This window comes from Oncorhynchus mykiss, chromosome 17, assembly GCF_013265735.2.
Source record: "Oncorhynchus mykiss isolate Arlee chromosome 17, USDA_OmykA_1.1, whole genome shotgun sequence".
Lineage (NCBI taxonomy): Eukaryota > Metazoa > Chordata > Actinopteri > Salmoniformes > Salmonidae > Oncorhynchus > Oncorhynchus mykiss.
Window position 1 is genome coordinate 16,545,335 of NC_048581.1, and position 14,529 is coordinate 16,559,863.

Consider the following 14,529-nt stretch of genomic DNA (forward strand, 5'->3'; position numbering starts at 1 on the left):
ACATTTAAGAAATGCATTTTCATTGCCATTACATATTAGAAGGCAATCGCTGGGAATTAATTATTGGGCTAATTTATAGGAACATGATATGTCTCACCCCACAAGAGATGCTACAGAAAAGTTAGGAGAATGAACGTGGACAGAATAATAGCTTTGGGTGAGAACCAGGCGAGGCAGATGGGATTGTATGGCAGGGACTTAAGCCCCACGGTACCTATAGCTGTGAGTCCACCATGGCTACTGCCACCTCCAGTAGTTGATTTACACGTGTTGGAGAGAGTACAGAAAGACAGGGAGGGGATTTATCCATGACAGTTCTTTAAAAGGCAACTAGAAACTGTAAATCAGTATTTTTTGCCCATAAATACAGATGAAAGACCCAAGGACAGGTCAGACTGGACCAGCCTTTGTTGAACAGGAAAGTGAGGTGGCTGTCAGGAGACGTATTACAGACCACCTGGCTGAGCTGATGGTCGTACTGTTGGCCTTGCAGTGGTTGGAGGAAGTCAAGCATAGTTATATGTTCTGACTCATGTGCTGTGTTGATGAGTCTGCAATCATTTAGCTCACATAGCAGACAAGGCCTGCTATATGAAGGAATTCAAATTCATGCCCGAGTGAGACAGATAGGTGTCCTCATAAGCTTTTCTTGGGTCCCGGCCCATGTGGGGGTGGAAGGGAATGAGGAAGTAGATGTGCTAGCTAAACAGGCCCTTAGGAGACAGGAAGTGGAGGTGCCAATGAGCAAAGCAGAGGCTAAGGGAATGATATGGGCAGTGGTGGTTGCAGAGTTAGCAGGAGCAGTGGAACAGTGACAATAAGGGAAGGCATCGATTCATTAATTACATTTTAGTCATTTAGCAGAAACTCTTATCTAGAGCGTCTTACAGGAGCAATTCGGGTTAAGTTGCTCAAAGGTACATTGACAGATTTTTCACCTAGTCGGCTCAGGTTACTGGCCCAATGCTCTAAACCACTAGGCTACCTGCCACCCGTATTCCAGGTACAGAGTAAAGTAGGGGAGGATGGTAGTAATGGACAGAATAGAGGAGGCTTTCCTTACAAGGCTGAGTAGGACACAGACAGCTGAATAAGTGATTACATGTGATAGGAAATCATTAAACAGGAAGATGTGATTACTGTCAGGAAACAGAGACAGTGGAGAATGTACTGATACAGTGTGGGCAGTATGATAGGGAAACAGAGACAGTGGAGAATGTACTGATACAGTGTGGGCAGTATGATAGGGAAACAGAGACAGTGGAGAATGTACTGATACAGTGTGGGCAGTATGATAGGGAAACAGAGACAGTAGAGAATGTACTGATACAGTGTGGGCAGTATGATAGGGAAACAGAGACAGTGGAGAATGTACTGATACAGTGTGGGCAGTATGGTAGGGAAACAGAGACAGTGGAGAATGTACTGATACAGTGTGGGCAGTATGATAGGGAAACAGAGACAGTGGAGAATGTACTGATACAGTGTGGGCAGTATGATAGGGAAACAGAGACAGTGGAGAATGTACTGATATAGTGTGGGCAGTATGATAGGGAAACAGAGACAGTGGAGAATGTACTGATACAGTGTGGGCAGTATGATAGGGAAACAGAGACAGTGGAGAATGTACTGATACAGTGTGGGCAGTATGATAGGGAAACAGAGACAGTGGAGAATGTACTGATACAGTGTGGGCAGTATGATAGGGAAACAGAGACAGTGGAGAATGTACTGATACAGTGTGGGCAGTATGATAGGGAAACAGAGACAGTGGAGAATGTACTGATACAGTGTGGGCAGTATGATAGGGAAACAGAGACAGTAGAGAATGTACTGATACAGTGTGGGCAGTATGATAGGGAAACAGAGACAGTGGAGAATGTACTGATACAGTGTGGGCAGTATGATAGGGAAACAGAGACAGTGGAGAATGTACTGATACAGTGTGGGCAGTATGATAGGGAAACAGAGACTGATCCAGTATGAGGGAGAAAGGGGTACAGGAATTGAGTTTGATCAGCATACTGAGTAGAACATTGTTAGATACAGTGTGGGCAGTATGATAGGGAAAGAGAGACTGATCCAGTATGAGGGAGAAAGGGGTACAGGAATTGAGTTTGATCAGCATACTGAGTAGAACATTGTTAGATACAGTGTGGGCAGTATGATAGGGAAAGAGAGACTGATCCAGTATGAGGGAGAAAGGGGTACAGGAATTGAGTTTGATCAGCATACTGAGTAGAACATTGTTAGATACAGTGTGGGCAGTATGATAGGGAAAGAGAGACTGATCCAGTATGAGGGAGAAAGGGGTACAGGAATTGAGTTTGATCAGCATACTGAGTAGAACATTGTTAGATACAGTCACAAATATTTTTATTTTTTAAGAGAAACAGGGCAGATAGGATTTAGTTCCTCAATCCCTGTCGCTGGCCCACACTCCAGCACAGGAGATGGCTTAATGCACCATAATGTTGGTTTGCCTACCGCTGATAAACCTGACAGAAGACGTATTTTCATCGTTAGTGTCTGGTCATGTAATGGATAATCTGACTTTCAAATCAGTGGAGGTGAATAAGTACACACTTTACGAGGAATGAGAGATAATTAAGTAAGAGACACAGATTCCTACACTTAATAAAGTAGTGAGTTACTTTGCGGTTGGAAGAAAAATCCCAACCAGTTTAACCGTCATGTTTTCTTTGTCCAGCCATTAACAGGGATGTGGTGGATCAAAGACTATGAAAACTAGTTGGAACCGGTTCTGTACCGGTACCGTTCTGCATTGTGTTCTTGTAAGGTGTAGGTGGAAGACAAGGCTCTGGACACAATTCTGCCGGTTGTCTCTCTTTTAATGACTGCATGGAATAGATACAAATACAAGACTAAGGTTGGTGCTGCTGTCTGGACTCCCATACAAGTATATTTGCCTCTCCTCATCACGCTCTGAGCAAACTCATTAGTAAAAGCATAAACAAAAAAATATATTGAAAATATGAACTTGTACAAAAGACTCACATTTCATTTGATAAATGTTGTACACCAATACAATAATAATTTGCTAATAAGTGATACATATTTCTTAGTGTACTATTGTACCATTATACTTGAGGCATACAAATGAAGCAACAATGCCATTTTTGACATGACCGGACAGGTAGCAAAATGAACGACAGCTAACTAGGCACATTAAACATGAAATACAATATCGTCCCATTTCACAACATACCTGCATGGAACAGATACAAGGCTAAAGTTAATGCTACCGTCTGGACTCCCATACAACTATATTTGCCTGATAAAAGACAGTGCAGAATGCCAGTGAGAAAAGTATTTTTGTATCTCAGCTGCCGTCCACCTATCAGCTGTTTTGAACTTGAAAACTGAAGAAAGAGAAGGATCTGGGCAGTGTTTCACAAACATCATCTCGTTACCTCTCGGCTGAAGTACTCGATGTGCCGACCCTGCCTCCTCAAACACTCCTCGGCCACATCTATTGCCTTGTTCAACCGGATCCAGTACTCCATGACGTTTTCTCCTAGTACTGGCAAAGTGTTATAAAAAGAAAATCGGCAAGAGGCATGGTTGAATATGTCGACTCACTGAAAAGTTATTTCAGTATATCTATCACTTTGGGGTTCTCGTGAGGTTTCAGAGATGTATTGCTGCGGAGTTTTATCTTTACAATGTCTCTACCTCTCCGCAGAAGCTTGGTCATGATCTCCTGTGACTGTTCTATGACCGACACGCCCCTCTTTCTCAGGTAAGCGTCCATAAGCTCCTCCCATTCATGTACTGAGTACTTGTCAGACCCCTCCCCTCTGAAACATGGAGTCTCTCTCACGTCAGACTGCACGAACTTCATACCAGATACATGAAGGGAGGGTGTGTCAGTGAATGTCTGTCCTGCACTGGAGCTCTGTGAATGTGTGCCTCTATCCTCCTTCCTCTCACCTTCCTTCCTAATTTGAGCTGATATAGACTGTCCTATCTGATGGGCAAGTTGTGTGGTAAGATTTCCCAAGTCAGGGCTGGCCACCTCTGAACTATCTGAGTGTCACTAAGCATAATGAAAGGAGCCGAGGGTGTGTCGTTAGGCACCCGAGTAGAGCAAAAATGTGGTGAATCGACATAGTTCTAGCTATAGTTCTAGCTGGGGTCTGAGGCAACTACCTGAAAAACATCCCTCTCCCAAGACCCAGTTGAAGCTCATCACTGAAAACACGGTCTCCTTTTTCAACAATATACAGTTGAAGTCGGAAGTTTACATACACCTTAGCAAAATACATTTAAACTCAAGTTTCACATTTCCTGACATTTAATCCTAGTAAAAAAATCCCTGTCTTTGGTCAGTTAGGATCACCACTTTATTTTAAGAATGTGAAATGTCAGAATAATGGTAGAGAATTATTTATTTCAGCTTTTTTCTTTCATCACATTTCCAGTGTGTCAGAAGTTCACGTACACTCAATTAGTATTTGGTAGAATTGCCTTTAAATTGTTTAACTTGGGCCAAACATTTTGGGTAGCCTTCCACAAGCTTCCCACAATAAGTTGGATGAATTTTGGCCCAATCCTCCTGACAGAGCTGGTGTAACTGAGTCAGGTTTGTAGGCCTCCTTGCTCACACATGCTTTTTCAGTTCTGCCCACACATTTTCTATAGGATTGAGGTCAAGGCTTTGTGATGGCCACTCCCAATACCTTGACTTTGTTGTCCTTAAGCCATTTTGCCACAACTTTGGAAGTATACTTGGGGTCATTGTCCATTTGGAAGACCCATTTGAAAACCAAGCTTTAACATCCTGACTGATGTCTTGAGATGTTGCTTCAATATATACACATAAGTTTCCTCATCATGATGCCATCTATTTTGAGAAGTGCACCAGTCCCTCCTGCAGCAAAGCAGCCCCACAACATGATGCTGCCAGCCTTGTGCTTCACGGTTGGGATGGTGTTCTTCGGCTTGCAAGCCTCCCCCCTTTTCCCCCAAACATAATGATGGTCATTATGGCCAAACAGTTGTTTTTGTTTCATTAGACCAGAGGACATTTCTCCAAAAAGTACGATCTTTGTCCCCATGTGCAGTTGCAACCCGTTTTTTAATGGCGGTTTTGGAGCAGTGGCTTCTTCTTTGCTGAGCGGCCTTTCAGGTTATGTCGATATAGGACTCGTTTTACTGTGGATATAGATACTTTTGTACCTGTTTCCTCCAGCATCTTCACAAGGTCCTTTGCTGTTGTTCTGGGATTGATTTGCACTTTTCGCACCAAAGTACGTTCATCTCTAGGAGACAGAACGAGTCTCCTTCCTGAGCGGTATGACGGCTGTGTAGTCCCATGGTGTTTATACTTGAATACTATTGTTTGTACAGATGAACGTGGTACCTTAAGGCATTCGGAAATCGCTCCCAATGATGAACCAGACTGGTGGAGGTCTACAATTTTTTTTCTGAGGTCTTGGCTGATTTCTTTTGATTTCCCCATAATGTCAAGGAAAGAGGCACTGAGTTTGAAGGTAGGCCTTGAAATACATCCACATGTACACCTCCAATTGACTCAAATGATGTCAATTAGCCTAACAGAATCTTCTAAAGCCATGACATCATTTTCTGGAACTTTCCAAACTGTTTAAAGGCAGTAAACTTAGTGTGCATAAACTTCTGACCCACTGGAATTGTGACACAGTGAAATAATATGTCTATACAATTGTTGGAAAAATGACTTGTCATGCACAAAGTAGATGTCCTAACAGACTTGCCAAAACTATAGTTTGTTAACAAGAAATTTGTGGAGTGGTTGAAAGACGAGTTTTAATGACTCCAACCTAAGTGTACGTAAACTTCCGACTTCAACTTGAAGTCATATTCACTATCAAAATACACAAATAAAATGGAATATATGTAACAACAATTTCAAATGTATCAGTTAATCTAAGAGATATACCAAACAAACCATTAGCTATTTTTTGGTGTGTTTAAGAGATTTCACTTCCAACCTATTTATAGCATAGCAACTCCCGGTGACCAAGCTGGTGTTGATCAACGGCGATTCATAATGATCCACGTTGATCTGGATCACGGCACCAATGTAACCGGCTCGGCACCGGTACCGTTCTGCATTGTGTTCTTGTAAGGTGTAGGTGGGAGACAAGGCTCTGGACACAATTCTGCCGGTTGTCTCTAGTAATGACTGCATGGAATGGATACAAATACAAGGCAAACGTTAATGCTGCCGTCTGGACTCCCATACAAGTAAGTATATTTGCCTCTCCTCATCACGCTCTGAGCAAACTCATTAGTAAAAGCATCAACAGAAAAATATTTCGTTTTAAAAATGTTGTACACCCATACAATAATAATTTGCTAATAAGTGCTAAATATTTCTTAGAGAGAGTACTATTGTACCATTATACCTGAGGCATACTAATGAAGCAACAAAGCTTTTTTTACATAACCGGACAGCAAAAAAAAAATTTGCGACAGCTAACTAGGCACATTAAACATGAAATACAAAATCGTCACATTTCACAACATACCTGCAAGGAATGGATGCAAATACAAGGCCAATGTTAATGCTGCCGTCTGGACTCCCATACAAGTATATTTGCCTGATAAAAGACAAAAGACAGTGCAGAATGCCCGTGAGAAAATCACCAGAAAACTCAAGATGTCTGCACCTGAAAGAGACCCTCTCCCGCAACAAAGCTAACGGTAGCTGGGCTAGCCTTGCAAAGTTGCACTCGGAACATGATCCCCATTCACATGAATATATATTCATATAAACAGCAATGCAACAGTAAATCAGTGACGATGTCACTTTTGCTTGTCTCTTCTTGTGCATTTGTGAAAAGACCGGAGCATACATAACACATACATACATACATACCTCTCCTCATCAGGCTCTGAGAAAACTGAGGAGTAAAATAATGGCTCCCGTTGATGACATCACAGCATTAACACAATTTAGAAAATAATGACAATAAAATAGTTCACTCATGAAAGTAATGTAATATATCCCAAAATAACCTTAAAATAAATATGAGGGATTTTCGGTGAAATACATAACGTATATTTTACACCTGTTACATAGGCCTATACATTTTATATTGCAACAGCAGGCCTATACTGTTAAAAGAACCAGACTTACCGGATCCATTGTGGAAACTACGCGTTTCTTCGCTTGTCTTAGAAAATAAGAGTGTTGGCTACAGTAGTACAGTTACTTTGTTTTAAGTGTTCCGGGAGTCGACATTTCCTTCCGCAGGAAGGGCACTCTGAGTCCTTAACGAAACACAAAACATAACGGGCAATTGATCTTACTTCGAATCTGAAACCTAATAGTAAGCATCAACTTCAATGACAGTTAACATAAAGTTAAAACACAAATATGACATTCCTGCGCCACAATAACATTGTCGCCGAGGATGGCTAACTAACGTTAGTGTTTGATTCAGATCAACCGTTTTTTCATAAAACAGGGACATATGTGCTTCAGGAGTCTGTGGGTTTGATATTATTCCACCATGGGCAACAACAACTGGCTACTAGTTGGTTTTCTGACATATGTAATCCAATATCTTGCATTACTGCATCAATACTATAGTATACATCCATGTATAATTTAGAGACAGGCAGAAATGTATGCAATTACTGCATTTCACGGAGGAAAACGGGGGAGGGTCATGCTATTTCAATTTCAGTCGGGGAGGATTTTGTGTTTTTTAAAGTTTAGTCCAGGGCAGGGTCATTTAATTTGTAATTGATTAAATGTCAGTATTTGTCATCATTTTGGAATGTACGTATTGAATTCCCATCTAACCTCAGTGTACAACCCTGCTCTCTCTCTCTTTTCTTCCCCTCTCTCTTTCTCTCTCAATTTCAATTTAAGGTGCTTTATTGGCATGAAAAACACATGTTTACGAGTGAAATGGTTAATAAACAAAGTGAAATAAACAATACAAAAATGAACAGTCAATTTTACACTCAAGAAAGTTCAAAATGAATGAAGACAATTCAAATGTCATATTATGTCTATATACAGTTTTGTAATGATGTGCAAATAGTTATTGCACAAAAGGGAAAATAAATAAACATTAATATAGGTTGTATTTACAATGGTGTTTGTTCTTCACTGGTTGCCCTTTTCTTGTGGTCACAAATCTTACTGCTGGGATTGCACAACTGTGGTATTTCACCTAATAGATACAGTGCCTTGCGAAAGTATTCGGCCCCCTTGAACTTTGCGACCTTTTGCCACATTTCAGGCTTCAAACATAAAGATATAAAACTGTATTTTTTTGTGAAGAATCAACAACAAGTGGGACACAATCATGAAGTGGAACGACATTTATTGGATATTTCAAACTTTTTTAACAAATCAAAAACTGAAAAATTGGGCGTGCAAAATTATTCAGCCCCCTTAAGTTACTACTTTGTAGCGCCACCTTTTGCTGCGATTACAGCTGTAAGTCGCTTGGGGTATGTCTCTATCAGTTTTGCACATCGAGAGACTGACATTTTTTCCCATTCCTCCTTGCAAAACAGCTCGAGCTCAGTGAGGTTGGAAGGAGAGCATTTGTGAACAGCAGTTTTCAGTTCTTTCCACAGATTCTCGATTGGATTCAGGTCTGGACTTTGACTTGGCCATTCTAACACCTGGATATGATTATTTTTGAACCATTCCATTGTAGATTTTGCTTTATGTTTTGGATCATAGTCTTGTTAGAAGACAAATCTCTGTCCCAGTCTCAGGTCTTTTGCAGACTCCATCAGGTTTTCTTCCAGAATGGTCCTGTATTTGGCTCCATCCATCTTCCCATCAATTTTAACCATCTTCCCTGTCCCTGCTGAAGAAAAGCAGGCCCAAACCATGATGCTGCCACCACCATGTTTGACAGTGGGGATGGTGTGTTCAGCTGTGTTGCTTTTACGCCAAACATAACATTTTGCATTGTTGCCAAAAAGTTCAATTTTGGTTTCATCTGACCAGAGCACCTTCTTCCACATGTTTGGTGTGTCTCCCAGGTGGCTTGTGGCAAACTTTAAACAACACTTTTTATGGATATCTTTAAGAAATTCTGTTGCTTTCTTCTTGCCACTCTTCCATAAAGGCCAGATTTGTGCAATATACGACTGATTGTTGTCCTATGGACAGAGTCTCCCACCTCAGCTGTAGATCTCTGCAGTTCATCCAGAGTGATCATGGGCCTCTTGGCTGCATCTCTGATCAGTCTTCTCCTTGTATGAGCTGAAAGTTTAGAGGGACGGCCAGGTCTTGGTAGATTTGCAGTGGTCTGATACTCCTTCCATTTCAAGATTATCGCTTGCACAGTGCTCCTTGGGATGTTTAAAGCTTGGGAAATCTTTTTGTATCCAAATCCGGCTTTAAACTTCTTCACAACAGTATCTCGGACCTGCCTGGTGTGTTCCTTGTTCTTCATGATGCTCTCTGCGCATTTAACGGACCTCTGAGACTATCACAGTGCAGGTGCATTTATACAGAGACTTGATTACACACAGGTGGATTGTATTTATCATCATTAGTCATTTAGGTCAACATTGGATCATTCAGAGATCCTCACTGAACTTCTGGAGAGAGTTTGCTGCACGGAAAGTAAAGGGGATGAATAATTTTGCACGCCCAATTTTTCAGTTTTTGATTTGTTAAAAAAGTTTGGAATATCCAATAAATGTCGTTCCACTTCATGATTGTGTCCCACTTGTTGTTGATTCTTCACAAAAAAATACAGTTTTATATCTTTATGTTTGAAGCCTGAAATGTGGCAAAAGGTTGCAAAGTTCAAGGGGGCCGAATACTTTCGCAAGGCACTGTATGTGAGTATATCAAAATTGTATTTGCTTTCAAATTCTTTGTGGGTTTATTTAATCTGAGGGAAATATGCGTCTCTAATATGGTCATACATTTGGCAGGATGTTAATTAAGAAGTTAGGAAGTGCAGCTCAGTTTCCACCTCATTTTGTGGGCAGTGTGCACTTGGCCTGTCTTCTCTTCTCTATGCTCACTGAGTCTGTACATAGTCTAAGATTTCCTTCATTCTGGGTCAGTCTCAGAGGTCAGGTATTCTGCCACCGTGTCCTCTCTGTTTAGGGCCTAATAACTTCTAGTTTGCTCTCTTTTTCCTTCTTCATCCCCTGAAGATTTCTCCAGCAGTTCACTTCATCCTGGCTCATCAACCCCATTACTCCTCAAAACTAATAACAATCGCTCCCTTTCCCTCACATATTTCTGGCAATGATCACACTTCCCAGTCAGATGTCTCCCAACCAATTTCAATGTACTATTGAGCCTTGTGTTTCTCAGCCTTGTGACAACACTTTCCTCCCTTCTCTCTCGGCCTAAGGACCTCCCTGCCCCCTCCTTTTCCTGGATCTCATACAGGTGTCTTCCCTTTCTCTCCTTGTTCCTGGATCTCATACAGGTGTCTTCCCCTTCTCTCCTTGTTCCTGGATCTCATACAGGTGTCTTCCCTTTCTCTCCCTGTTCCTGGATCTCATACAAGTGTTTTCCCTTTCTCTCCTTGTTCCACAACTCTTGCCATTTGTTTTTAACCACTGTTCTTATTAACCCTTTGGCTTCTGCTTTAAGGATTGACAATTCCATCTCAACATTACACACATGCTGATTGCCTAGTCACTTTTACCCCTACCTACATGTACATACTACCACAATTACCTAAACGACCTTGTACTCCTTCACATTGACTTGGTACCGGTAGTCCTTCACATTGACTTGGTACCGGTACTCCTTCACATTGACTTGGTACCGGTACTCCTTCACATTGACTTGGTACCGGTACTCCTTGTATATAGCTTCGTTATTATTATTTAGTGTTACTATTTTCCAAAGCATTTAAAAAACAACTTTTTAACTCTGCATTGTTGAGAAAGGGCTCGGCAGTTACCTGTATTTGCTTGTGATAAAATGTAAACTTAATCCACAGTTATTTTTTGAAACTATTGATCCTCTGTGGCTAAATGATGCTCTCTGGTGTATTTAGAAAATTGAGAGTGAGCTCCTGTGGTTGGATACAAAAATAAAAAAACAGAAAAACCTTTGTTATTATATTGTCATGAGCCTCGATCCATTTCAACTTTTGTGCACGTCTATGGCACCGACAGCAGGGGGAGGCTTGGAGAACATCCATAACACTGACATGACGCTACCCACTGGTTGAGGTGCAACCTATGGCACCGACAGCAGGGGGAGGCTTGGAGAACATCCATAACACTGACATGACGCTACCCACTGGTTGAGGTGCAACCTATGGCACCGACAGCAGGGGGAGGCTTGGAGAACATCCATAACACTGACATGACGCTACCCACTGGTTGAGGTGCCAACCTATGAATAAGCAACATGTGTTTTACATGTGTCTATTTTCCCTGCTCTCAGACTCTGTGTTTCTCTGTCTGTCTGCCTTGGACTTCCAGATGTGGCTGGAGGAGTGGTGGCCACTGGAAGGCAACTTTAATACTGGAGAAAATGGAAGAGCTCATCATCATAAAATGTGCATATATATATAACAGCTGGTACAAATATTCTATATGTATTGGTACTACTACAGTGGTAGCAGGTGAGCCCTCATTTATTAAGCATATTTCATGAATGTACAGGGTCCATTTTGACACAAGACAACAATCCAGACTAAGAATTTACTAAAGGTCAGATACTAATGAATACAAGTGTTTATATGGACAGAGTCGACCTGATCCCAGATCAGCACTCCTACTCTGATGGCGAATTCTCTCTCCCTGATCATCCTTTCCATCATTTCACAACGTCATCAGGTGGGGAGGTGTAACCAGGGTGTAGTGATGTAGTAAGTTAATGTCACCAGGTGTGGAGGTGTAACCAGGGTGTAGTGATGTAGTATATTAATGTCACCAGGTGTGGAGGTGTAACCAGGGTGTAGTGATGTAGTAAATTAATGTCACCAGGTGTGGAGGTGTAACCAGGGTGTAGTGATGTAGTATATTAATGTCACCAGGTGTGGAGGTGTAACCAGGGTGTAGTGATGTAGTAAATTAATGTCACCAGGTGTGGAGGTGTAACCAGGGTGTAGTGATGTAGTATATTAATGTCACCAGGTGTGGAAGTGTAACCAGGGTGTAGTGATGTAGTAAATTAATGTCACCAGGTGTGGAGGTGTAACCAGGGTGTAGTGATGTCACCAGGTGTGGAGGTGTAACCAGGGTGTAGTGATGTAGTAAATTAATGTCACCAGGTGTGGAGGTGTAACCAGGGTGTAGTGATGTAGTATATTAATGTCACCAGGTGTGGAGGTGTAACCAGGGTGTAGTGATGTCACCAGGTGTGGAGGTGTAACTAGGGTGTAGTGATGTAGTATATGAATGTCACCAGGTGTGGAGGTGTAACCAGGGTGTAGTGATGTCACCAGGTGTGGAGGTGTAACCAGGGTGTAGTGATGTAGTATATGAATGTCACCAGGTGTGGAGGTGTAACCAGGGTGTAGTGATGTCACCAGGTGTGGAGGTGTAACCAGGGTGTAGTGATGTCACCAGGTGTGGAGGTGTAACCAGGGTGTAGTGATGTAGTATATGAATGTCACCAGGTGTGGAGGTGTAACCAGGGTGTAGTGATGTCACCAGGTGTGGAGGTGTAACCAGGGTGTAGTGATGTAGTATATGAATGTCACCAGGTGTGGAGGTGTAACCAGGGTGTAGTGATGTCACCAGGTGTGGAGGTGTAACCAGGGTGTAGTGATGTCACCAGGTGTGGAGGTGTAACCAGGGTGTAGTGATGTAGTAAATTAATGTCACCAGGTGTGGAGGTGTAACCAGGGTGTAGTGATGTAGTAAGTTAATGTCACCAGGTGTGGAGGTGTAATCAGGGTGTAGTGATGTCACCAGGTGTGGAGGTGTAACCAGAGTGTAGTGATGTCACCAGGTGTGGAGGTGTAACCAGGGTGTAGTGATGTCACCAGGTGTGGAGGTGTAACCAGGGTGTAGTGATGTAGTATATGAATGTCACCAGGTGTGGAGGTGTAACCAGGGTGTAGTGATGTCACCAGGTGTGGAGGTGTAACCAGGGTGTAGTGATGTAGTATATGAATGTCACCAGGTGTGGAGGTGTAACCAGGGTGTAGTGATGTCACCAGGTGTGGAGGTGTAACCAGGGTGTAGTGATGTCACCAGGTGTGGAGGTGTAACCAGGGTGTAGTGATGTAGTAAATTAATGTCACCAGGTGTGGAGGTGTAACCAGGGTGTAGTGATGTAGTAAGTTAATGTCACCAGGTGTGGAGGTGTAATCAGGGTGTAGTGATGTCACCAGGTGTGGAGGTGTAACCAGGGTGTAGTGATGTCACCAGGTGTGGAGGTGTAACCAGGGTGTAGTGATGTAGTAAGTTAATGTCACCAGGTGTGGAGGTGTAATCAGGGTGTAGTGATGTCACCAGGTGTGGAGGTGTAACCAGGGTGTAGTGATGTCACCAGGTGTGGAGGTGTAACCAGGGTGTAGTGATGTCACCAGGTGTGGAGGTGTAATCAGGGTGTAGTGATTTCACCAGGTGTGGAGGTGTAACCAGGGTGTAGTGATGTAGTAAATTAATGTCACCAGGTGTGGAGGTGTAACCAGGGTGTAGTGATGTCACCAGGTGTGGAGGTGTAACCAGGGTGTAGTGATGTAGTATATTAATGTCACCAGGTGTGGAGGTGTAACCAGGGTGTAGTGATGTAGTATATTAATGTCACCAGGTGTGGAGGTGTAACCAGGGTGTAGTGATGTAGTATATTAATGTCACCAGGTGTGGAGGTGTAACCAGGGTGTAGTGATGTAGTAAATTAATGTCACCAGGTGTGGAGGTGTAACCAGGGTGTAGTGATGTCACCAGGTGTGGAGGTGTAACCAGGGTGTAGTGATGTAGTAAATTAATGTCACCAGGTGTGGAGGTGTAACCAGGGTGTAGTGATGTAGTAAATTAATGTCACCAGGTGTGGAGGTGTAACCAGGGTGTAGTGATGTAGTATATTAATGTCACCAGGTGTGGAGGTGTAACCAGGGTGTAGTGATGTCACCAGGTGTGGAAGTGTAACCAGGGTGTAGTGATGTAGTATATTAATGTCACCAGGTGTGGAGGTGTAACCAGGGTGTAGTGATGTCACCAGGTGTGGAGGTGTAACCAGGGTGTAGTGATGTAGTATATTAATGTCACCAGGTGTGGAGGTGTAACCAGGGTGTAGTGATGTCACCAGGTGTGGAGGTGTAACCAGGGTGTAGTGATGTCACCAGGTGTGGAGGTGTAACCAGGGTGTAGTGATGTCACCAGGTGTGGAGGTGTAACCAGGGTGTAGTGATGTCACCAGGTGTGGCGGTGTAACCAGGGTGTAGTGATGTCACCAGGTGTGGAGGTGTAACCAGGGTGTAGTGATGTAGTATATTAATGTCACCAGGTGTGGAGGTGTAACCAGAGTGTAGTGATGTCACCAGGTGTGGAGGTGTAACCAGGGTGTAGTGATGTCACCAGGTGTGGAGGTGTAACCAGGGTGTA

General features: G+C 42.7%; 1 long non-coding RNA gene across 1 annotated transcript; it reads right to left on the reverse strand.

Annotated features, from left to right (window-relative positions):
• Window positions 1-5,708: 5,708 nt before the first annotated feature.
• On the reverse strand, window positions 5,709-7,460 carry LOC118940340. Its single transcript, XR_005036857.1, has 3 exons — window positions 7,148-7,460; window positions 6,537-6,608; window positions 5,709-6,190 (listed from the first exon to the last, which is right to left on the reverse strand). It is a non-coding gene; the product is annotated as an uncharacterized LOC118940340 (long non-coding RNA).
• Between the last annotated feature and the right edge of the window lie 7,069 nt (window positions 7,461-14,529).